This window comes from Macrobrachium rosenbergii, chromosome 41 (assembly GCF_040412425.1).
Source record: "Macrobrachium rosenbergii isolate ZJJX-2024 chromosome 41, ASM4041242v1, whole genome shotgun sequence".
NCBI classification, from domain to species: Eukaryota; Metazoa; Arthropoda; class Malacostraca; order Decapoda; family Palaemonidae; genus Macrobrachium; species Macrobrachium rosenbergii.
In genome coordinates, this window is record NC_089781.1 from 48752378 (window position 1) to 48779688 (window position 27311).

A 27311-nucleotide genomic window follows, 5' to 3' on the forward strand; every position below is an offset into this window, starting at 1 on the left:
TTCAATGGAGGGAGAAAACAAGAATAGAACGAAGAGTCAGGATTACGAGTGAGTATTCTGTATTGATTTTATATTTAGTTTTATATTTATTACAAGTTTTTATATATCTGTATTTATTGGTGTTTTCTATATTATTTCGTTTTATGCAAAAAAAAAGTTTTTCACCTGCATTCCTTTTAGTTATGTATTCGTACCCAAAAAAAAAATATATATATGTGTATGTATGAATGTGTGTATATATATATATATATATATATATATATATATATATATATATATATATATATATATATATATATATATATATATATATATATATATATATGAATGCGAGACTGTCCAGAAGGGTCCTAGACTGCTGCACCCTCTCCCCACTGAACTTTCCCTTGTCCTTACAAAATTCCTCGGAGGGAAGGCACTGACTGCCTATCACACCCTCCCGGTGGAGGACCAGGGAGATTGGGAGGCCGTATGCCAAGCTGTCACCAAGGCGTACGAGATCACCCCTGAGTGCTGGAGGAGACGATGGAGAGGGCAGACAAAAGATGTAGGCCAGACGTGGTCAGATTGGGCGTACCACTCGGAGCTGGCGCTAGCGAAATGGCTCGAGTCTAAAGGGGCCACCAGCACAGCCGAGGTACTCGAAAAGTTCAAGTTGGAACACTTCCTGCACTACACCCCTCCCACTCTGGCCATGCACGTAGTAGAAAGGGCTCCTGCGACACTAACGGAATGTTGCCGCATAGCTGATATGTGGGCAACCCACACCCTCAGGAGGGATCAATGGGGCGGAAGATCTAACCCCCGCCTTTCCTCAGGGGATCTACTTCCCCCAAGAATAGGAACTCGGGGAAGAATCTGACATGTGGCTATTGCAAAAGGCCAGGGCATTCCTCAGACCAATGCCGGAATCAGCCCACAACCCCCTCTCACCACCCTTCGCGGCCATCTCCACCACCTCCTGCACCTGTCCCCTAACCGCCAGCAGCGGGCACCGCGCCCCGGTGGGAATTCCGCCATGAAGTCTGCCACGACTTCGGGAAGCGGGGACATTTCTGTTCCTCCTATAAGCTCTGCCCTCGACACAACCAGCCCAAGACAGTGGGCACCATAGCTTGTCCTAAATGGCCCACCAGGTGGATTGGGCTTGAGACCCACTTCTCAGGCCCCACAAAATCTTGGGCAAGCATGAGGACCTGAATTATCTAGTAGACTGCGGGAAAAGGAGGGCCAAATGGCTGCATATAAACCTCTTGAAACTGTACCAAGCCCGTAGCGAGGAGGCACCCGAAGAGGACCCACCAACTCTCGAGGCAGTGATTGGCACTACTGCCCTGATCCACACGTCCACTACCAACTCGGAAGTACTCCAGAATATAGAAGAAATGACCCCCAGCCTCGCTGCAGCCCACCGGGAGGATATCCTCCAGATGCTAACTCGCCACTCTCAGGTCGTCAGGGACACCCTTGGGTGCACGGACGTTCTTCAGCATTCATTTAATGTCAGGGAGGGTGTAAAAGCCATAGCGCAGGGATACTACCGGGTCAACCCAAATAAGGCCCTTAAGATCGAGGAGCAGGTCAAGCTCCAACTTGACCTCGACCTTATAGAGCACAGCCGCAGCTCCTGGGCTTTCCCAGTAGTCCTAGTACTGAAAGAGTTCGGTGGAGATCGACTTTGCGTCGATTTCTGAAAATTAAATGAAACCACAGAGTCAGAACCTTACCTCCTTCCCAAGATCAAGGCTTGCTTAGATAGCCTGGGGAGTGCCCCCTATCTAAGCAAGATTGACTTAGAGAAGGGGTATTGGCAAGTCCTGCTGTCCGAGGAGTTGCGCCCTCGGACAGAGTTCATAAAACTCCTAGCAGAATCTACCAATGACAAGTTATGCCATTCGGCTTAAAAAATGCTCCCAGCTGTTTCCAACGTCTGATGAACGAAGTACTGGCAGGTATACAATAAACCTCCGTATTCGCATTTTTAGTTTGTTTTGTGTGTGTTTGAACTATCAAAACACACAGTTCTAAGTGTTTCAGGAGGGTTCTGAGTATTCGCTGGTTTTAGCTTTTCGCAGGGAGGGGTGTGGTACGCATTCCCCGCGATTACGGGGGTTTGCTGTATTATCCTACTTATGATGGGGTTAGGTTCCAAAAAATTACCATTGTTTGTTGGAAAAAACGTAAGAAATAACAAAACTTATCTCGAACATAGCCTAGCCTACATTAGGGTATTCGGTGCCATGTATACATATATGGCAGCCTAGCCTACACTATAAAATATACTATTTACATACACGGTACTGTAATTATTAATATCAGCTAATTCTGGAGTTTCATGCAGAGTGACTTATGGTCATTCAATACAAGGAAAAATTGAATAACAAAAAGAATTAGCTTAGCCTACACTATGGTACATTGTTTAAATATACGGTAGTGTAGCCTACATTATACTCTACTCTATATTTACATATCACATGATAGAAACGTCAACATAATGAATATGCATCTTTTCCATGGATCTTTTAAAATGTTATACCTTAATTCACTTTGTTCACTACTATTGTATATATTCTTATATTGCTTTTGTATTATAAATTATGATAATAACAATCAACGTTTTGGTTTGGAAATGTTTACGAGACGTTTATCTTGACGTGTTTAATTCAGTTCAGAGTGCTTTTCTTGCTTCTAGTTGGCGTAAATGTATCTCTAGATACAGTACTTTATTTATATGGGGCAAGATTATTTTTCATTATACAAAGTGTTTTTAAGCCGAAATATAACTAAAATGCATCTCATTGTCAAATTAATTTATCTATTATTTTCGTTAGTAGATGACGATAGCCGTTTGGGGACGTTTGTTTTGTGTAAAAAAAATTCAAGATTCCGTTCGCTATTTTCACTTGATTTCATCACAATACAAGCTTTACATATTTATCGCTTATCGGCGTACAAATAACAGTAATGTGTCCTTTCATGCCCAGTAGTTTTGATTAAGATACTTTCTCTCCCATTTTAATTACGATCGCGTTTCATCGATGTTGCCGATGCACGATAATTTACAGTACAGTCATTAGCAGCTTGAATATTGTTTTCTCAGCTTTTGCTACAACTTGCAGCTTAAATTTATCAGTATATTTCCCTGTCGATCTTTTATCCATACTGAATACGGGTATAATGTAAAAATATATCAGTCCTATTCTACTTAACGTCATTTGTGCTATAATGTACAGTAATTGTTTATTACCGTACGATGGTTGAAATATCAGGTAAACGGCTGTTGTTATCCGATCTGGTTATAAGCAAAGCAACAGTTTCTTGGTCGGCTGTTTATGGCTGTACGCATTTACGCAAGAGTATAACATTAATAACAATACTTTTATCATTCTCTTTTACTTTTTTAACTAAAAGATGGCGTAAAGAGATGGAGGAAAAGTTGTCTATTGTACAGTAATTTGGTCTCTCTCACCGCTTGAATATGCTGCTGCCTGCTCCTGCACGAAATTTAAAAATATTTTACAAATAATATTGTGGTATGGTATTAACTGCTTACCCCATTGCAAAATCGAATTATCGTATGGTGAATTATCGTAACTCGAGCATTACCTGAGTAAGTTTTATAGTTTTATCACAAAAAGTGCATTCAGTCATGAAAATGAAATGAAAATACGGTATTTAGTGAATATTTCTCAGTGAAAAATACCGCGAATGGGCGAATTTTCCGCAAGTAATGGGTAGATACATTCCAAAGAGAAATCCGTGAATACGTGAGTTTGCGAATCCAGGGGGTTTACTGTAAAGAACTGCATGGTATACTTTGACGACATCGTCACCTACGCCAGCACCTGGGAAGAGCACTTGGAGGTATTAGAACAAATTTTAACTGCCCTGGGAAAAGCCAACTTAGTAATTAACCTGAAGAAGTGCAAGTTCGGAGTCGGGGAATTTATATACTTGGGCCATCAAGTAGGAAATGGCCAATTAGCGCCAAAAGAGGCGAATATAGGAGCTGTAAGGAATATGGCCTACCCACGAACCAAACGGGACGCCCAACGCTTCATTGGGATGGTGCAGTACTTTCGAAGATTTATTCCAAACTTCGCGGATGCTGCTGCCCCCATAACAAACCCCTTCTGGGGAAAGCAGCCCTTCAGGTGAACAGAAGAGTGCAAAAGGGCATATGATAACTTGAAGGCCGTCTTAATCACCAGGCCAGTACTGCACATCCCCGGCTACAAACGGCCCTTTTGCCTAGCAGTAGATGCCAGCGACGTCGGCATCGGAGCAGTAATGTTCCAGGAGAAAGCAGGAGTTGGGCACCCAGTGGCATATTACGACGTCTAGGCTGAGCAATTTGATGTTGTTTGAGGGGACGACGAAAACATCCAAAAAGCCACCGAACAACTCAGGTCTGACAATCCCTTCATTTTCCATTATCCCAAATCCATCGGGAGTTCGCTCATTAACGTATACTTAAATAACAAAAGGGAAGAAGCCGGAGTTTACAAGATACCGTGTAGCAATTGTAATGACATTTACGTGGGAGAGACAGGTAGATCGCTCTCGCAAAGAATAACAGAGCACAAAAGATCAGTACGTTACGCTTCGGAGAGTTCCGGGATTTTCCTACATATCAGAAATACAGGACATGTCATAAACTGGAGTGGGGCAGAGCTGGTTTTCAAAAGCAGCTGTCCGTAAAAAAGAAAGATGCTGGAATCTGCTATCATCAATCAAACCAACAATATGAACTTGTCAGGAGGACACTGGAAATCGGACGACATCGACGCTTTAATCCTCAGACCGCTCCTGAAGAAGGTGTTCCAGGGCACACGACCACCAGAATCGACGCCAAACGGGAGTTAATGGGCCGAAAACCACTAGGGAACAGTTTACTCTCCTCCTCCTTAAGAAACGGTCACCTGCATACCATTGGAGACTTAATGCCACACCTATATATGCTTTGTATATATACCCTTGTAACATTTCATCTGTCCATATTCTACCAGTGAACAGGGGCACAGAAGCAAGTGCCCGAAATATATGGTTGCAACATTATTTTCAGCGAATAATGTGTATATATGTTCCATAGAGCAATCCACGAATAGGTGAGTCCACGAATCGTGAGACCACGAATATGGGGGGTTTACAGTATGACCTTTTATCTAAGTACTCTATTTATTTTGAGCTACTTAGTAGATATGTTTGACTACTTCCTCTTTTGACTGGCAGGCGCCTAACTGCTTGTATACAATAGAGCCATATTCGGCTCCTGACCATGCTCAACTTCCAAACCTTGGCGGTAAGTAAAGCCAATTTGTATTTTTAATACTTAATTACTGAACTAAGTAAATTTTTTTTTGTTAAGTAAAGCCAATTTGTATTTTTAATACTTAATTACTGAACTGTATTTTTGATACTTAATTACTGAACTAAGTCAATTTTTTTTTATAATGGAACATATATAAAGTTATATGATGCTTTCCTTTGCAGACCTACTTTTATCAGATGTTGCTCCACCAATAGCAGAAACATTTAAGAAAACTTTTGTGATGTCTGTTTTTCCTATGTGATTATTAAACTTTTACATTTTCATATAGCAGGCTTTGGCTATGTAACTAATTCATATGTACCTAGCTTATTAAAAACTTATTTCCCTTGGCAAAAAATTTTTCTTGAGGTACCTTCTTATATAGCCTATAGTTTTACCTGCGGCTTGCGAGTAGCATAGAGCCGGTAAACAAATCATAATTTTACAAATTGAACTTATAGTACTGTATACAGTTAGTTTTATCTTATTTGAGTGGTGTAACATTCAAGAAATTACTTTTAAAGCAAACTTATGTGGTACTTATGAATAATTTAATACATGAATTTTTCTTAGGGGAAAAAAAGGATTTTGACAAAGGAAAAATCTATTTCTGGGGAGGGGCCCGTGTCACCTGGTGAAAAAGTCCATTCAGCACTTATTTCTAGGTAATTCTGTTGCTAGATACCAGAGAAAGCTAAATGAAATGCTGGAGTTACTACCCCAGAGCGAGCTTCACTAGATGGAGTCGTGTATGGAAAAGGGTGAACTACAAAACACGGAACCTTATCCTATAGAGATTCCCAATGTCAAAAGTCCCAACGAGAGAGGTGCCGATACAAGCCCAAGCACTACTCATGGACTGTATACAAGGCAACACTAGCCGCATTCCATGTTAGCACCCACCCCACTAGAATGATGTTTACCATGGGAGGGATAGAATGAAAAACAGGTGGGTCACGGGTGACATCGGGCCCCTCTCCAGAAATAGATTTTTCCTTTGTCAAAATCCTTTTTCTGGATCGGGTCCCGTGTCAGCCGGTGAAATAATAACAGAGAAATAAACATCATTCTTATGCTATTAAAGACTTAAATAGAGACGTTGAAAACTAGGAGAATTCTACCCTGAACATTAGTAAGGTCCTCTAAATTCATGTAATGAAAATAATGTAAGTGGTCACCGTCTAAGATCATGAGCTTAGAATAGCACCTGAATAGGCTTGTATTAAGAAAATACTTCCTGCCTAATAGCAGACCCAATGACAGTACCCCCTTTTTTAAAAGAGAGGATCTGACAAAATTGGGAGGTCCTGTCTAAAAAGCCTGTAAGGAGAAAACTGGGCACAGAAACAGACCTTGTAAAAGGGAGTACTTTCCAAGGTGACCACCGAAAATGAGGACCTTCAATTGTAGATAGAAAGTTAGGGTGAGGAATTCGCAACACTACCCCTGATGAGGGGAAACCAAAATGATTGGTTCCGCCAGACAGTGCAGGAAAACTAACACTAGAAGCTAAACTGATTAAAAATTTTTGGGTCTTCCCCAACAAGGAAAGGTAAGAACAAGATGACTGTTGGTTACCGAAGCTAACTCCGATACATTACTCAAAGACCAGGAAACCGAATGTGGACGGAGTACTGTTCTTAGACGAACACAGACCTTAGGGATGAAAGTTAAGAGCCTGTGAGTCTGGTTCCAACAAAACACTTTCCTCGAGGCCAATGCGGCCGCATCATTACTGTAGCTTCGAAAACTATGTGAAGAGTGCTAGTTACTTAACTGCAGAACCATACTGCAGTAGAGTAGGATCCCTTAACTGATTTCAGGAAAATAGTAATAACAGGACCAATATCAGTTTCCTCCTAAACTGTAAGATTCACAAAGACCACAAAGCCAGGACATCAGAGCTTGAGGGGGCTGACGCAGGCTGAGTTTATACCAGACATGACAGCTTGATAGTTTGTGGCTGAATTGGGTTGCAAACAGACCTACTTCCAGGTCCAGGAAAAGGTCACAAGACTACCTGAAAGACACTCCGTCTAAGGACTATTCCGACACCAGGGGGGAGGCCCTGGATAGGGAAAAAGTAGTGACCTTTTGGACCCCTACGAGAAGGGAGGTAGACAGGGGCACTTGTGTCTGTTGGTTATGGAGAAAAATGAACCATAACCTGAATGAAGCAACTCAAGTCCAAAATCACTTGTTTACGCAGCGCACTATTGCTGTTTTGTTCAGAACCAGCCTAAAATGAAACCTCTTGGGGGGAAGAAGTTTCCCAAGGACAGGGAGACTGTCACCGCCCTCCAAAGCGTTGATATGGAACTGCCGGAACGGGACCGACTAAGTTCCATGTACTTCATTGGGCCAAAAAAAATCCACCTCACCCGCCCAGAAAGGTGACGGTGTGGAATACTGAGGCCAGAGGGGAAAGCTGGAGAGGAACTGACTTCGGTAAGCACTTGATAGTTGTGCAAGGCCGGAGGCCACTATTCAAACAGGAGGAATCAGGAGACACGTCCCTGACTCCGCCATACCCGGAAACATAAACTCCAGCTTTGACTTCAGAAGGAGAACCGTCACTGAAGCAAACTGGAGAGAACCCAAGACCTTTTCTTGGGCACGGCGAGAGGTATGCTTGAGTTGATGAAATGATAGGTCGCCCTTCCTATCTCTTTCCGCTTCCACTGGATTCACAACTACTGAAGGCTACCCTCCGGAATCAGGTGGGATTCCTTCCTGTTTACTTAGAAGCCCAAAGACTCTAGAAAACCGATTATAATGACCGGTACCCTCAGGCAATTCCCGACGCTGGGTGCCCAAATGAGCCAGGCAACTAGATATGCAGCTAGCATAGCCTTCTAATACCGGAGCTGTTGAACTATGGTATTGTTCAAACTGGCAAAGACTCTGGAGCTGCATTGAGGAGGGCATGAACCTGAAGGGGTACGCCTGCTCCCCGAGTCTGAATCCCAAGAAGGGATAGGACCTTTCTGCAACCAAGATGTGAAAGGAAGCGTCGGAAAGGTCTATAGAGGTGGTTACGGCTCCACGGAGCAGTAGGATCCGAACCCACAAGACTGTAAGCAACCGAGACTTGCCGCATTGAATAAGGAAAATAAACGGGACATGCCCGAAAAATTTTCCAGTGGAAGGGAACTTCCTTGGCACACTGAAAAAGCCTGACAGGCCATTCACAAAGACCCCAGAACTCTGGCCAGAGGCTGATTGAACCTGATTGGGGGAGGGGGACAACAGTCCAGCTCCACCCCGGGCCTTGATAACTATGCTCTGGGCCCAGGGACTGAAGTTCCAGTGGCCCCGAAAATGGTACAGCCTCCCACCCATATGAGAAATACTACAGGGAGGAGGCTTGATTGCCTCCGCTGAAGCGTATGCCTTCCCAATTTCTCGGAGAGGAGTAGGATGCTTCCCTGCTCCTATGATAACCCCGAGGGTCAGAGCCTCTGGCCAAATGTCTAGTGAAAATTCTTTCCTTAGGTTTTCATATGAAGCAAAGAAAACTCCAGCGGAGGCACGTGGGGAGGCAGAGACACACGGGGTGTTACAAGGGGCTGATGTGTTGGCTGAACCCGCACACATCGAGGTGGAGGCTGGGAGTGAGAGGCTGACGGCTGTCTAGGGGCAGAAACCTGAAGAGCCTGCACCACCGCCTGAGCAGGGGGGCTCTTGAACTACATGAACTTCTTGCCGGACTTGGGACAGGGCCCAGCAAGATCAGACCGTTTCTGCTCGTAAGGTAGACACCCACAAGAACGGAGGCTCTGAGTAACATTAGTAGCCCTAGACGGGCCGTAACAACGCCCACCTGGGGAAAAGATTAATTCTCCAGGTGAAACTGTTCATAAGATTTTTCGGCTCAAGGCGGAATGGGCAAACCTGACTTACACCCTGTTTCAGCTTCCGGAAATTGACTCCGGAAGCTTAGGGAGCTGTACGCTGAATAAATTAGAAGCGTAGTCCGGGGTTAGAAGATTCACTGTGAGCGTATCTGTGATATCTGTCTCCCGGAAATGCCTCAGCGATATATTTTCAAAACAAGCCTGTTGATAAGAGGGGCTACATTCGAGCACAAGGGGGTAAGAAACAGGGCTCTCAAAGAGAGCACGGTAAGACCCCACAGCTGGCGTGATCTTGGAATTCTCCGCCTGCCACTCCGTTAGAGTTCTCAACGGAGACGATGTGTCCAGCCCCTAGCGGAGATGAGGGCTCACTTATGGATCCTGCCAGACAGATGCCATGCTCGTTCTGACAGTCTGGCAAAACCCGGATAAGGGGATACCAGACCGGAAGGGAAGAAATGCCCTTCCACCAACCTCTGTGTGCTCACACCCCCAACAGGAGGGTGCCTTCATGCTGGGAAGCATAAAGGGAAGGCGCCAAGGTTCCCCAGACTGGAGGGGAAAAGAGGTGGAGGTGTCCGGAACGATAGAATTCCGGAACGGAGCAGGATTTAACAGGTGATCCATTGACAATGAGTCTTGAGATTAATCTCTTGGGATTTAAGCTCCTGGGAAAGGGAAGGCACAGACCATGAGGTAGATAGATAGTTTAATAGGTTGATAATGACCCTCAAATCGAGCTCCTTATAAGGAGACCCTTAAAAGAGTTTTCAACAAAGGAAGGAGGGGTAACGCCTTGCTTTGCTTGGGCGTGTCCCTTTCAGAAGATTTGAGGCCAAACTCGTAGACAGCACCGGATTAGAGATCCGAGACGTCCTCGAGGGGCCCCGGAGCGGGTCTTCTTGGTTTAAAAAAGTTTTTTTTTTTTTTTTTTTTTTTTTTTTTTTTTTTTTTTTTTTTAGGGACGGTAGACCAGGAACCGTCGAAAAGGGCTGAGAAGCTAACGAATCCCCTAAAGGAAAAGTTTGCCTCACCTAATTCCGAGCTAAGCGGAAAAGGTTTGCCTCAATTATTCCCGCACCTACTTATCGCTCCGGGACGATGTTCACAGGTTCGAGAACGAGACAGAAGGCCGCAACGTCTTCAGAAAACTCTCCGTAAACAGTTAACTTGAAGCGAAGAGTTACGAGACTTGCGGCCGGCCTCCAGGAGGGGGAAAAATTAGGACCCCAGACACCAGAGGAACAACTATTAATAAGTCATATGAGACGGAGTTTGGCGAAGGAAAAACCGATAGGTGTATATGAAACCTACCAACTTATCGAGAATCTCGCCCGGAAACGGAGTTTGGCGGAGGAAATCGATAGGCGTATATGAAACCTACCAATCCACCTAGAATTCGCCCGGAGAGCCCAAACACCGAAAGAGTAACTATTAATAAGCCACATGAGGCGGAGAACCGATAGGTTTATATGAAACCTACCGATTTAACGAGAATCTCGCCTGGAGACGGAGTTTGGCGGAGGGAAAACGATAGGCGTATATGTGAAACCTACCGATTTATCGCCGAAAGAGCGACTATTAATAAGCCACATGAGGCGGAGCTTGACGGAGGTAAAACCGACAGGTGTATATGAAACCTACGGATTCATCAGGTAGCCTGCTCGGGAGAGCATAGCGCATAACGCAATCTGCCGGGTGCCAAACGACTAATAATAAGCCAAATGAGGTGGCGTTTGGGAGACAAAACCGACTGGTGTAAATAAAACCTACGGATTCATCAAGTAGCCTGCTCGGAGAGAGCATAGCGTACTTTACAACCTTCCGAGCCAAGAATAAGTCACATGAGGCAGAGTTTGGTGGAGACGAAACCGACAGGTATATAGAAAACCTACGGGTTCATCAAGAAGTCTGCTCGGGGAGAGCATAGCGTACTTCATAACCTTCCGTGCCAAACTATAAAATCTCCAAAACAGACTGCGCACCGGAATGGGAACTATAGACTCCGTGATCGCTGGTTTGTCGCAGGATAGCGGAGCATTCCTGCACTTGACAGAACCAGCTGTAAACGTATGAGAAAAGGGCATGCTGGAACGGATGCCGGAGCAGAGTACCGTAGCAGCGACTTAGCCCAGTCAGACCAGGAAAACCCCCGGAGAAAACCGGGCTAACAGGACAAAACTCATAGACATAAAAACAGAGTCAACGGAACATTCCGAAGCGATCATGTTTGAACAATATGTGGGAAGGTTATGAACTGTTCGGAAGTGGGCGCACTCCGAGCCAAGAGAGGAAAACCCCCGGAGGAGGATATCCTGAACGAAGTGATAGCGGTGGGGGGGAATAAACGCCGACAGCTAAACACTATCGGAGCAGTAAGCAAGGAGAGCGCCCAACAAGATAACGAAACACCGAACAGGTAGTAGCAAAAAGAAGGGGGAACGCCGAAAGTAAATAAAACAGAAGACAGTTAGGTGGAAAACGCTAACTGGCCTCGTATGAGATCCCAACAGTGAGGTGCGAACATGTAGGAAGCACCACGAAGGGAAACAGTCGACGTAAAAGGAAGGGGGAAGGATAGGTCAGGAGGTTGGTAACCCAAAGTAGCGACCAGGGGTGGGACAGCATTCCCCGGGCGCCCAGAGATTCTCATAGATCCCCTCGCTATGTAAGCTGTGTTGCACGACAAGAGCGAGAGAAAAGGAGAGGAAGGGCAAAAACCTCTACGGCCAGGAGAGCAAAGAAAGATAAAAGGAGTGTCAACAGGAGTGGGGAGAGCACTCCCGGTCACCTCCAGGTCCAGGTGGAGTGCCAACTCAGACACACCGAGGGACAATCAATCAATGCAGAGGGAGGGGATGTAGGCTACAACATAAAATAAGGATAAATTGCTCTCAAGCCTTGGAAAGTTAACAAACCTTGAAAACAAACCAAGGAGAGAGAGAGAGAGCAAAGGATAAAAGGGAGAGAAGGGGATTCTCGATACCACAAAATAAAATATATATAGTCGGTAAAAGAAGTGTGAACAGGAGTGGGGAGAACACTCCCAGTCACCATTGGTAAGCAACCCAAAGAAGGATTGTACTAGGATAGGCTATGCAGGTAAACCCTCGCTATTCCAGCTTAACTTATTAGGAACATTAGCCTAAGTGAAAAGCCGAAACAGGGAGAGGGTGGACGTAGGCAATATATCCAAGCCAAAACCAAACAAAGGGAAGCACCAGACATAAAACACACATGTACAGAACGAGATCACAGACATGAAACTCATACGTACAAATCGAGATCGTCCCTCCCTTAACGATTTTTCCCCGAAGGGAAAAAGTGTTACAGCCAACCCCTAGGCTAACCTAACTGAGGCGATGTAAAGGAAGGAAGCCTAGGAGAGGGGTAAAGGCTAACCAATAACTCAAATAATTCATAATAAAACAAAAAAATTTTCTATAAGGTACATGTAGGAGGATAGGCAGGCCCAACACGACATGAACGTGAAGGGGCATGACCGACCTCCAGTTAAATGAAAGTATCCCAAAATTAACAAAATTCAAAAGCATCCAAGCACAAGGTCAAAAATTAAATGTACCAATGAAAATCATGTTCCCATACGCTTAGAGAAGTGAGTCTAAAACAAGGCAAAATAAAGCCAAAATAAGAAGCGAATAGGCCCGAGGGGGAACCACGTAGCCTAAACAGCAAGACAGCACTTGACCAGGAAGGGAACACAAAATTCACAAAATAAACAAAATTATAAAAACAAAGTAAAAACCGTAACAGTACCAATGAAAATAAGATCCCCAAAGGCTAAGAGAAGTGAAGGACAAAAATAAAGCATAATGAGGCCATGAAAATAAGCGAATGGGCTCGAGGGGGAAGCTCGTAGCCTAAACGCTCAACAGCACTTCTCGTAATGAAGCCACGATAAAAAACGAATGGGCCCGAGGGGGTAGCTCGTAGCCTAAACGCTAAACATCACTCTCGTAATGAAGCCATGATAAAAGGCGAATGGGCCCCAGGGGGTAGCTTGTAGCCTAAACGTTAAATATCACTCTCGTAATGAAGCCATGATAAAAAGCGAATGGGCCCGAGGGGGTAGCTCGTAGCCTAAACGCTAAACAGTACTACTCGTAGTAAAGGGGTACAGAACAAACATAAAATTAATCAAACCCACTAAAGTTAGGGATCATTAATTGGTAAAATATCCCAAATAAAAAGGGATACTAATAAACAACACAAAACAAACATGCCGACCCAAGACCAAGGGAGGTCAAGAGACGCCGTGAGAGGAGATCGAGACGGGCATTATAAATCCCTTTAATTATTAAACTAAAGGAAAATAAGGAGCCTCAACTGCCTAAAAAACAATAAAACACTGGTACTCAAGTTTTTGAAGAAGAACCTTGCGAGGATGCCATAAAAAATCCAAAATAGAGCACAAAATAAGGATCACAACGAAATTACGTGTGAACGAAATCGCATGCTAAAATGGAATGCGGCTAGTGTTGCCTTGTATACAGTCCGCGAGTAGTGCGTGGGCTTGTATCGACACCTCTCTCGTTGGGACTTTTGACATTGGGAATCTCTATAGGATAAGGTTCCGTGTTTTTGTAGTTCACCCTTTTCCATACACGACTCCATCTAGTGGAGCTCGCTCTGGGGTAGTAACTCCAGCATTTCATTTAGCTTTCTGGTATCTAGCAACGGAATTACCTAGAAATAAGTGCTGAATGGACTTTTTCACCGGCTGACACGGGACCCCGACCCAGAAAACCCATTGTTACTGTTGGGGCTTATCTTCTCCCCTTTTATGTTCTTTGTTATATGTTTGTATAGATTTTAGTCTTTCTCTTCTTACCTTGGTTTCTTTCGAGGTGTCCTTCCGATGAAACCTTCATGGATGATGTGCTATCTTTGTATATTTATTATTTTTAAGTATTGATATCTCTCAGAAAGGCGTATAGAGGCGAGATCGGTAATTTCTTCACTTTAATTAGTACTTAGTATTATAAAGATCAGTACAAAATTAACAAGTTACAATGATAGAAAACGAATCACTCTTGACTCAGTCTATATGGGGAACACTGAAGCGAGGGGAGACGTACTCTCCCTTGAAGGACACAGTTCTGCACTCTCTTCTCCTCGTAGGTCTCTAACTCGTCGAACCCAAGAAAAACTTGCTATCTGCAATCTCCACCTCCTTCTAGCCTTATTGGAAGGATTAATCAGCAAGGCCTCCCCTTCAAGTAGCTGATTGGAAGGACTGTAGTGGGTGTGATTCAAATCTCTCCTTAGAGGACTTGATAGGAGGTGATCTTAGGAGGGTGTGTGAAAGACCCCTCCCAAACATAATTGATTGGAGGTTGAAGAAGTACATTACTTGAGCCAACCCCCAAATTCCTGGAACTTCCACAAAAACGCCTTCCTGAGAAGGCGGGGCTATAGAACCAGCTGCTGTAAGCATTTAGGTTGTGCTGACTCATGTTTTGGTTAGCTTCAATCACGAGGCCATTAGTTCTCACTTTTACGACTGTTTTTATGGCTTCAACACGATATACTGCAATGGTTCATGTAAACATCCCGCGTATTGATGACACGATACAACAGCATTTGGGCGTTATCACTGTGTTCTTTGGCACTCTCTTTATTCTTATTTCTCTTTCCTTCTCTCTCCTAACTTTTTCTCTTTCTATCTCTCTCTCTTTTCTGTCTAATTTCCCTATCTATTCTACACCACAACATCATGATGCCTAACATTATACAGCACTATGGCTACAGACTGTGCCCAAGTTAGCCTGTTTTATGTTAGTTGTGTTGCCAAAGTTATTACAAATAATTAGCATGTGTAACATTTGTGAGAAATACTTTTTTAAGACAAAATTATGGTAGCATTTATGAACATTGTAATACTTTACTACTGTCCTATGGATAACCATTGTCATGGTTCCTAACATTATACTATGGCTACATACTTGTGACCAAGTCAACCTGTAGTATGTTAAGTGTGCAACCTATGCAGTGATTATATAAGGTTAGTACCAAGTAGTTTCTATTAAATACATGTTCCTTGCAGATTATGTGTGCCGCAGCGAACTGCTCAGTCTGCTTTTCGCCAGTGGGTACAGCTCATACCACCTGCCATGAACACAGCCCTTGGTGGTTGGTTGGCAGACATGTTTGAAATATGTAACATGCCCCTGGCAACAAGTTTCAAGAACGAAACAGCTTACTTTAAGCTGTCTCGTTGGGTCCTAGGTTTCAGTAAGGGTATGGAAGGAGGAGACTACATCTATCCAGCAGAACTCCGGCAGAGTATATTTCCCCCTCTCTGAGCAGAACCCATGTTTGGGCCAATACCGTAAAGCATTGGTTCCTAGTACCTCCCAGGTTAACTCCTCCATTGGAGAAAAGTTGTCTATACTCGGACATTGTAGGGACTCTTTCTTTTACACAATTGGTCAAGGATGATAGGAAAAAATTTAGAGGTTACTAAATAAAATTCTGACTTTCCTTAACCTAACTTATTACCTTAACCTACAGAACAGAAACATACCCTAATATTAACACTATAGTTCACCAAAACTTAACCTAACTTCAATCTTAATACTATGGTTTTCCCACATCTATCAAAAAAACCTTAACATAATTTATCAATCTCAATACTACAGATTTCCCACAACTATCAAAAGAACCTTAACCTACTTTCTTTTCAACTTACTGAAGGAACCGCTACCAAGCAATCACAACTAACAAAATCCCAGATCAGAAAAGCAACCACTTTCCAGGAAAAACAAACATACGAACATCAACTGAGCCAAAGCCGAGAGCCCATCAACAGTTTATGACCAATGCAACAGCGGCCTGACCAAGTGCTTTTGTTTCTGCAATCTGGCAGCTTTGCGTTCTCTCCATATGTTCTCACTCCTCTGCCTTATCTCTTCCTCTATTTGCAACTGCTCTTCTAACTGTCTCTTTCTTCAGAGTAATTTTGCGCTTTTTTGATTTCTTGCTCTCTGTATCAGATGAAGGGGAGTCCAGTCACTCTACCCTAACACGCTCAAGCAAACCGCAAGTAAAAAGAAAAACAAACATGAACATTTAGACATTCACAACAAAATACACAAAAAATAAACATAATAGAAAAAAATCACAACAGCAAAAACAAAAATTCAATCACACATACCAATTCTCCGAACACTACCACACTTCCCCTTACTAAAACTAAGGAAATCTCATTTTCTTTTTTTTTTCAAAATCCTTCTCACTACCCATTCATACTCCAGAACTGGACCTTGATTTTGGGTCCACGGCCTCATATTCGCCACCGCCTCTTCATTCACTTCTACTCCAACCACACTAGACTCACCCAGTCTTGGTTTCAAACTACTTACAACCACCTCTTTCAAACCCTGGAGACTTACATCTGCTCCAACCTCACTAACACCTGACATGGCTTTTATCATCTCTTCCATACTCTCATTGATTTCTGCTTTGCTCCAACTCAAGTTAGCCAGAACTCTCCCACTCACACTCCCTATTGCTGCAAACTCTTTCTCAATCACACTCACTCCCACGTTTACTCTTTCAACACTCACTCAAAGGAAACACACGCACACAATACGTACCGTCTTTCTCACAAAATCTTGCATATCCTCAGCCACATTCCTTGTACTTACCAGGTTTACTCCTTCCACATCCCACTCAAATTCCCCAAAATCAATTACACTCTCATTCGCACTACCAACAAACAACGTGGCAAGGGTATTTTCATTCATCATGCTTACTGACTTCTCAAACCCCTCAAAATCAAATAACCCATCATGCATACTTTCTCCAAACAACCTAGTAAACGTACCCTTACTCTTTCTACTTCTCCCTTTAGACCTTATCTTACATTCCACCAACACGAACTGTTTATCTCCCCATCTTACATTCCACCAACACTAACTGTTTATCTCCCCAATTTATATCTTCTTCTGTTTCTTCACTCTCCTTTTCCTTCTCCTCCCTTAGCAACTTCTTGATAGGATGCTCTGCTATGTATTTCCGTGGTTCTCTCCATCTCCTCAACTAATTATAATGTGCTTGTATTACCTTTACATTTCCTTCTTCAATCCATTTGACCACACCGTTTTCGCTACATACAGACCCTCATATTTCTCACACATCTTACTGTCAATCTTCCTTTCTCAACCACTTCCTTCAACACCTTATCTCCCACATTGAAACTCTCAAACTTTTCATTCATCTGCCTCACCACATCCCGCTCTTCTTCATTCAAATCCAACCTCACTCTCACATACTTCTCAAAATTCATCACATATTTGCTCGCAGGCATGCCAGTACTTTTATGTACTGACCCATTATACAGTACATCGCTACCACTCTTCCCAACAACAAATCCCATTCATTCTCTCTATCAGTCAACATTTGTAATATGTCATTTGAGTCCTTATAGTATGTTCAGCCAACCCATTCACACTCAGCATGTATGAAGCTGTGACTACATGCTCGATACCCCACTCTCTCAACATTTGCTCAAATTGTCTACCAACAAACTCCGGTAACATTATCACTCAACATCTCAACCGCTTCCTTACACATGCAGGCAACAAGACCATACTGACCACTCTTGCAACATTGTCACTACTTTTATTCTTCACAGCTGCACAACTCACAAACTTACTCTTATGATCTACCATAACAATCACTCCTATATTTCCTCTTACAGTTACCAGCAAAGTTACACAATCAATTGCCACTAACTCAAATGGTTCTTTCATACTCAACTTCAAAACAGGTGGGCTAGCATACTCTCTCTGATATTTTCCCTTCTGACATTCTTCACACATAACCGCCACATCCGTACAAATCTTCCTCAAATATGGGGAAAACATTCACACACATCCCTACAGCTCCATTCATTGAGAACACTGGAACATACATCAACCCTCCCATTCTCTCTCTCTCTCTCACATAATACACCACTCTTCCACACAACACAAATCTCTCAGCAAACCACATCCGTTTACTCAACAACAAAGGCCATCTTCTCCCATGTACTCCCTCTCTAATACACCTTTTCAACCTGGCCATACTTAATGCCTCACTTTGAATTTTCCCTATCACAATGTCATCTTTCTACAGAACTTCTTTCCCAGCATCCACTACCAAATCCATTCTTCCTCAAAATATACATCCCAGACAAATAACAATACGGCATTTGCTCCTAGTACCACAAAACATGCTTCCACCTCAGACTCTCCCAACTTTACCTTCAACCTCACCTCCTCCCATCCAGCCAATCTTCCTGCTATACCTCTTATTGACACATTCACCGCTCTCCTTTTAATGCTCCAATTCACTCTCTCAACATCCTTAATCACGTGCATTCACCAACGATATTTGTGCTCCCATGTCAACCAACCACAGTACTGTCCTCCACTGATGTCTACTCCTGCAATCACTGTATTCCCCCTCTTGTGTACATACTGACACTTGTCTTTTACAACAACCAAACATCCTGCACTTACTTCCTTACCATCATCTTCCACTTCCAACAACTGTGACATTCTATCTTCAGTGTTTTCCTCCTTCTCACACTTCCTTTCATAGCCCTTTTTCTCTACAGCCCAGTTATAGTGTACTGCAGATGTAACTCACACTCACTCTCTTTCACTCCCTCATGCCGACACTATTGGTCTCTCACCCCCAATGTGTATGGACACAATCACCTTATACTTCTTACTCACCACCATCAAAATCTGAAATGGAGCTACTCCAGGACACATCATAGCTCTCAGACTCTTCTGATACTGCACCACATTAGACACTCCCAAACATCTAGAGCTCTTGCAAACTTCCTCAATCACCTCTGCCCTCAGTTCATTCACACTTCCAGGCACCCGCACCTTCAAACTTTCACCTACCAAATCATTCATTTCATACCACAAACTTCAAACATCAAGTCACCACCCCCCTGACTCTCACGTACTACTGTACTACTAAACCTCTCGGCAGATACTCTGGTCTTATGTCTTTCATTTTCTCTTCTTTCCCTTCCCAGGTAGTCTAGACCAAGTCTGCAACAATATTCCCTTTACCTGGGATATAGCCTACCACAAAATCAAAGTCACTCAAATCCACTACTGCTTGTGCAATTCTAGCACCCACTCCCTTCATTTTCTGCAGATACACTAGAGGTTGATGGTCCATACACACCACAAACCTCATACCACACAAAAATGGTCGTGATGCTTTCACACAATATCGCAGTGCAGCCAACTCTCTCTCAATAGAACAGTTTTGCTCTGATGATCTAAACACTTTACTGACATTTGCTATCACTATTTCCTTCAATCCCATTCACCACTTGCTTCTGCATCAACCATCCACCCAACAACATTCCACTTGCATTCGTATACACTTCTAACTTACTTGCAGCCACACTATAGTCAGGGTAAGCCAACTCCACATCCTTCACCATTTCCTCTTTCAAATTCTCAAACACATTCACCATCTTTTCATCCCACCTCATGACTGCACACTTCTTACATCCTGTCAATTCTGACAATGGATTTGCAACCCCTGAACAATCTTCCACAAACTTCCTTCCAAACTCAATCAATCCCAAAAATCCACCCAACTCTCACATGGTCCTGGGTAGAGAGAAATTTCTCACTTTCTCCACAAACTCTTCCACTTTTCATACTGTACAAGACTCGCTCACTTTATGGCCCAAAAACTCCACCTCTTCCATGAACCACTGACACTTACTCACTTTAGCTTTTACCCCCACTTCCTCTAACTTCTTCAACACTGCTCACACCAATCTTTTGTGATCTTTTACAGTCAAGAAACACCAACACATTCTCACGGAGAAAACCGCTCAGTGCCACATTCATCACTCTCTGAAATGCTGCAAGGGCATTAGTCAATCCAAAACTGAGATTGCAGAACTGATACTGCTTTTTGTAGTCGAGAAAGCAGTTACTGGCCTACAATCCTCAGCCACTGACATCTTGCAAAACACTTTTATCCCATGCATACTGTACACACAGTCAGACACCACACACACAGGGAATCTTTCTTTCACTGTCACTTCATTTACTCTCTGATAATCAATACACATTCGCAGTCTCCCATCAGGCTTTCTTACCGGCACAACTGAACTACTCCAAGCACTCTCACTGGGTTTAATCACTCCTATCCTTTCTCATTTTTCACACCGCTCTTCAATCTCTCACATTACTGGAGCCAGGAAATGCTGGGATCTCTGATAAATTGGTGCATCGTCAATCAGTTGAATACAGAACTCCAGCAACCTAACTGTCCCAAAGTCCTCATCACCTTGACTCAACACACCCTTTCTTTCCCAAAACAACTCATACACCTACTCTTTCTCTTTCTCTTTCTCTTTCTCACTCAGCTTCTCATTCAATCTCATCTTTTCTTTAAGCTTTCTTTACACCACTCTTCTGACTTTCCCTCTTCGGCCATCACATCATATCCCTTAACATGCTTATCATTACTCAAATCGACCACACTTCTTAAGCTTCCCAACCTATCACCCTGATGTATGCCTCTCCACCTTTTCTTTTTCATATCCCCAACCTATCACCCTGATGTATGCCTCTCCACCTTTTCTTTTTCACATCCCCACACACACACACACACACACACACCTTCGGGTCCTTTACATCCATCATTCCATCAAACACATGTGCTACCATCCAACATGAATATTTCACTCAAACTTTCTGCGTCGACCCTAACTTTGTTCTCCACCCCACTTTCACACTCCCCAAATCTCTCAGCAATTGTATGTCCTCCATTGCATACACCTCCACACTAGAAACCATCTTCAAATTTACTTGTCCATCCTCCTCCACATACAACTTCACACTCATTTCACTTCCCATTCTTATCTATCATTTCTTGTTCTGGGTACACTTTTACCCTGTTTTTATTCAAAAATGTGTACCCCAGCAACATATCACACCTCTCATTCACTCTATCCACAACATGAAAATCAGCCTCCTTCGGCCTTATTCCTGCCACCGTAACTGACTCAACAAACACTGTGCACACCCTTACTTCCAATCCTCCAATCCCTGTCACGTATCTAGCACATTCCTCCCTCCATGCCACATTTTATTCTGTTTTCTCATATGCATTTTTAAAACCACATTTCTGCTACAACCAATACAGATAGTGCTTGAGTTACGATAATTTACCTTGCAATAATTTAATTTTGCGAAGGGATTAGCAATTAATACTGATACAACAATATTTCAAAATATTTTCAAACTTCGAGCATAATAGGCGCAGGTAGTAGCGTACAATCACGCAGCGAGAGAGACCAAATTACAATAGACTAACTTCTTTTCCTCCATCTCTTTACCCCATCTCCTAGTTAAGATGAAAAAGTAAAAGAGAATAAAAGTATTGTTAGTAACATTATACTCGTTATATAAATGTGTACAGCCATAAACAACTGAGCAAGAAAAAGCTGTTTTGCTAAGAACAACCAAATCGGATAACAACAGATGTTTTGCTTGCATTTCAACCACCGTACAATAGTAAACATTTACCATAATTATGTTACAGATAATGTTAAGTAGAATATGACCAATATATTTTTACATTATACCCTTATTCGGTATGGATAAAAGATTGGCAAGGAAATATGCTGGTAAATTTAAGCTGCAAGTTGTAGCTGAAGCTGAGAAAACAATGTTCAAGCTGATAATGACTATAAATTATTGTGCATCAGCAACATGGATGAAACTCCTATAACCTTCGATATGCTGGACCATAAATAAAATTGGAGAGAAAAATAATTTAATCAAAACTACTGGGTATGAAAGAACACATTTTACAGTACCGTTGTTTTCACGCTGATAAAAGATATGTAAAGCTCATATTATGAGGAAATTAAGTGAAAATAGCACACGGAATCTGTTGATTTTTTATTTTTTTTTATGGAAAAAACATGACCCCAATGCCTTCTATTAAAAAAAAATAACAATTTAGTTCACAACAAGAAATATTTAAGTCATATCGCTATGCTTGTATTTTATGATACAGTAAACCCCCCGTATTCGGGGTCTCATGATTTGCGGACTCACCTATTCGCAGATTTCTCTATGGTACATATATACACAATATTCACTGAAAATTTGCCCATTCACGGTATTTTTCACTGCGGAATATTCAATGATTACTGTATTTTCATCTCATTTTCATGACCAAATGCACTTTTTGAGATAAAACTATTAAAATACGCAGGTAGTGCTCGAGTTACAATAATTCACCTTACGATAATTCGATTTTGCAATGGGGTAAGCAATTAATAGCAATACAACAATATTTTTATCAAATATTTTTAAATTTCCCGCAGGCACAGGCAGCAGTGTACAATCAAGCAGCGAGAGAGACCAAATTACAATACACCAACTTCTTTTCCTCCATCTCTTTATCACATCTTCTAGTTAAAAAAGTAAAAGAGAATGATAAAAGTATTGTTAGTAACATTATACTCTTGCGTAAATGCGTACAGCCATAAACAACCGATCGAGAAACTCTTGTTTTGCTTATCACCGAATCGGATAACAAGAGCCATTTTGCTTGTATTTCAACCATCGTACGGTAATACACAATTACCATAGGTTATAGTACAAATGACATTAAGTAGAATAGGACTGATATATTTTTACATTATACCCTTATTCGGTATGGATAAATGATCGGCAAGGAAACATACTGCTAAATTTAAGCTGCAAGTTGTAGCTGAAACTGAGAAAACAATGTTCAAGCTGCTAATGACTATAAGTTATTGTGCATCGGTATCATGGATGAAATTCGACTGTAATTAAAATTGGAGAGAAAGTATTTTAATCAAAACTACTGGGCATGGAAGAACACATTACTGCTATTTTTACACCGATAAACAATAAATAAGTAAAGCTCGTATTATGATGAAACCAAGTGAAAATAGCAAACGAAATCTTTATTTTTTTACACAAACGAACGCCCCCAAACGGCCAACGTCATCGACTAATCTATTAACGAAAAAATACCTAAATTAATTTCACAACAAGACATATTTAAGTTATATTTCGACTTAAAAACACTTCGTACTGTATAACAAAAAATAACCTTGCCCCATATAAATAAAGTATCTAGAGATTCATTTACGATAACTAGAAGCAAGAAAAGCGCTCTGAACCGAGTTAAATGTGGCGATATAAACACCGCATAAACGATTTCCAAACCAAAACATTGATTGCAGTTTATAATACAAAGCATAAGAATATATAAACAATATTATTGGATACAGTGAAGCAAGTCATAACATTTTAAAAGATACATGGAAAAGATGCATATTCGTTATGCTGATGTTTGTATAATACGGTATGTGAATACAGAGTACAGTATAATGTAGGCTACGCTACCGTATATGTATACAACATACCATAGTGTAGGCTAAGCTAATTCTTGTTTGTCATTCAATTCTCTTTGTATTGAATTATCATAAGTCACTCTGCATGAACCTCCAGAATTAGCTCATATTAGTAACTACTACACCGTGTATGTATAGAGTATATTTTATAGTGTAGGCTAGGCTACCATATATGTATACATGGTACCGAATACCCTAGTGTAGGCTAGGCTATTTCGCGTTACGTTTTTTCCAACAAACGATGGGTTTTTTTGGAACCTAACCCCATCGTAAGTAGGATAATACCTGTATAAGCATTTTTTGTTAGTTTTTTTTTTGTGTGTGTGTTCGAACTATCATAATAGGCAGTTCTAAGTGTTTTTAGAAGGGTCTAAATATTCGCTGGGGGTGTGGTACACATACCCGTAAATAAGGGGGTTTACTGTACAATAACTGTTAGTAACATTATACTTGTTATATAAGTGCATACAGTCATAAACAACTGAATGAGAAAAAGCTGTTTTGCTAAGAACAACCAAATCAGATAACAGATGTTTTGCTTGCATTTCAACCAGTGTACAATAGTAATCTTTTACCATAGTTATGTTAAAGATGATGTTAAGTAGAAGAGGACGGTTATATTTTTACATTATACCCTTATTTGCTAAGGCGAAAAGATTGGCAAGGAAATATGCTGGTAAATTTATGCTGGAAGTTGTAGCTTATGCTGGTAAATTTATGCTGCAACTTGTAGCCGAAGCTGAGTAAACAATGTTCAAGCTGCTAATGACTATATATTATTGTGCATCAGCAACATGGACGAAACTCCCGTAACCTTCGATATGCTCGATAGTAAATAAAATTGGAGAGAAATGATATTTTAATGATAAAATAAAGTTTGTTCATACTTACCTGGCAGATATATATATAGCTGTATTCTCCGAAGTCCGACAGAATTTAAAAATTCGCGGCACACGCAGTGGCCGGGCAGGTGGTTAGTACCCATTCCTGCCGCTGGGAGGCGGGTATCAGGAACCATTCCCATTTTCTATTCAGATTTTCTAACGCCACTGACTCCTGAGGGGAGGAGGGAGGGCAATATGAATATATATATCTGCCAGGTAAGTATGAACAAACTTTATTTTATCATTAAAATATCATTTTGTTCATGAGACTTACCTGTCAGATATATATATAGCTGAATACCACCTTTGGAGAGGGGTAGAGACAGCCAAGAATTAGGGAAAAAACCAATTATTGGTAAAATTATTTTGGTTCCTTATCTGATAGCGTAGCTGACTGAGTGGTTACTGTCACTCTAGTCTGCTTCTGCTTTACTAGAGACCCCAGCAAGGTAGTGACCTATATATAGCTGGCGACTTCTAGATGATCTGTCAACAGGGGCGTGACCACAATGTGACTAGATCATAGACCATACAAAGAGGACAAAAGAGCATTACTAACCACCTAACCAACACCTAAAGCGTTAGTTTGCAAAGGATTGGGAAGACTGCCTCCAGTAGTCGACCCAACAACCATAAAAACACAATTAAAAAGGGGATAGGATCAGAGTTACCCCCTGTCCCCAAGGTTGCTGAAGCAGCAATGTATGGGTCCCAGCGAAAAGCAATTTTCGTATGCTACCTAAACATCTTGCCAAGAGTGTGAGGCAAACACCGAATTGACTTCGCCAAAATGTGGCACTGAGAATGTCACTGAGTACCATATTTTTCTTGAACGCCATGGAGGTAGCAACTGCCCTCACCTCGTGAGCGTTAACTCTCAACAACTTGAAGTTGGAGTTGTCACAACTAGAGTGTGCGTCCTTAATGACGTCCCTAATGAAGAATGCCAGTGCATTCTTCGACATAGGTTTAACTGGTTGCCTCACAGAACACCATAAATTATCCGAGGGACCACGAGTGTCCTGTGTTCTTTCAAGGTAGTACTTGAGAGCTCTAACTGGACATAGAACTCCCTCAGGTTCCTGTCCAATAAGGTCTGCTAAACCTTTAATTTCAAAGTGTCTAGGCCAAGGGTTAGAAGACCTATCATTCTTAGCCAAGAACTTAGGGCTTAAAGAATAGACAGCATTGTGTTCCTTGAAGCCCACATGACGGCCTCGAACTTCGCTCACTCTCTTCGCCGTCGCCAGAGCCGTGAGGAATGCCGTTTTCGAGTAACATCCTTAAGAGATGCAGAGTGGAGAGGCTCAAAAGGACTAAACATCAAAAACTTGAGCACTACGTCCAAGTTCCAAGCAGGGGAATTAGCTGAGGAACCTTGGACGTCTTGAAAGAGCTCGTAAGATCGTGGAGGTCCTTATTGTCAGACAAATCTAATCCTCTGTGTCTGAAAACAATCGAAAGCATGCTCCGATAACACTTGATAGTCGGAACTGCTATACCGAGTTTTTCTCTTAAGTAAAGGAGAAAATCCGCAACCTGGCTCACAGTGATAGAGGAAGAGGAAAAGCCCTTCTTTCTACACCAACCTTTGAAGGTTGCTCACTTCGCTAGATATATCCTTTTAGATGAAGAACTTCTGGCTCTAGCGATGGCCCGTGCCACCTGGCCAGAAAAACCCCTTCGCTCTGACCAAGTTTCGATAGTCTGAAAGCAGTCAGGTTCAGAGCGGGGAGATTCGAAGATATCTCGCGAAGTGGGTTTGTATGCTCTCATAGGAAGGGTCCTCGGAACGTCTACCAACCAGAAGAGAAACTCCGAGAACCAGTGGTTCGAAGGCCAAAACGTGGGGATGAGAGTCATCCTCGTCCCTTGTGAGGCCGCGAACTTGCGTATGACTTCTCCCAGAATTTAGAACGGGGGAAAAGGCGTAAACATCTATTCCCGTCCAATCCCAGAGAAGAGCATCTATCGCAACTGCCCCCGGGTCGAGTACAGATGAGCTTTATAGAGGGAGCCTCGCTGTTCTTGAGGTCGTGAAAAGATCCACAAGATGGCGACCCCAAAATTTCCAAAAATCTTGGCAAACCTCCTGATGAAGGGTCCATTCCTTCGGCAGGAGTTGATGGCGCCAACAGAGCAGGTCTGCTCGAACATTTTCGACCCCTGCAACAAAACTTGTGAGAATCGAAATGTTGCGAGCATAGGCTCAAAGAATAATCTCTCTTGCAAGGCTGAACAGGGAACAAGTAGTATTGTCCGAGTTTGCTAGAACTACACGATTGCAAGCTTGGACCTCGAAGAATTGGAGAGCTAAAAGATAGCTGCCAAATCTTTGAAGTTGATGTGCCAGGACACCTGTTCCTCTCTCCAGGTTCCTAACACTTCCTCTCCCTCTAGTGTTGCCCCCCAACCTGTTGACGACCCGTCGGAAAAACAACACTAGGTCGGGGTTCAGAAGCTTGAGGGAGATCCCTTTCTGCAATTTCGTTGGATCGAGCCACCACTACAGATCCTCTTTTATAGAAGGAAGAATTCTCAATTCCTCTTTCAAGTCTTCTTTGCTTTGCCAGTTCTCCAACAGAAAGAACTGAAGAGGCCTGAGATGCAGACTCCCCAGTGAAACAAACTTCTCCAGCGAGGAAATGGTCCCCAGCAGACTCATTAATTCCCTCACCGAGCATGTTTCCTTTTCCAAGAAGGCCGAGACTTTTTCGTACATAGAAGTTGCCGTTCTTGCGACGGAGACGCTATAAAAGCCGCTGAATACATCTGAATTCCCAGACACAATGGACAGTGAG

At 42.4% G+C, this 27311-nt stretch overlaps 1 protein-coding gene across 6 annotated transcripts in view; it reads right to left on the bottom strand.

The window, feature by feature from the left end:
- Window positions 1–27311, bottom strand: part of Rad9 (cell cycle checkpoint control protein Rad9) — an 822739-nt gene that overhangs the window by 231607 nt on the left and 563821 nt on the right. The window lies entirely within an intron of this gene.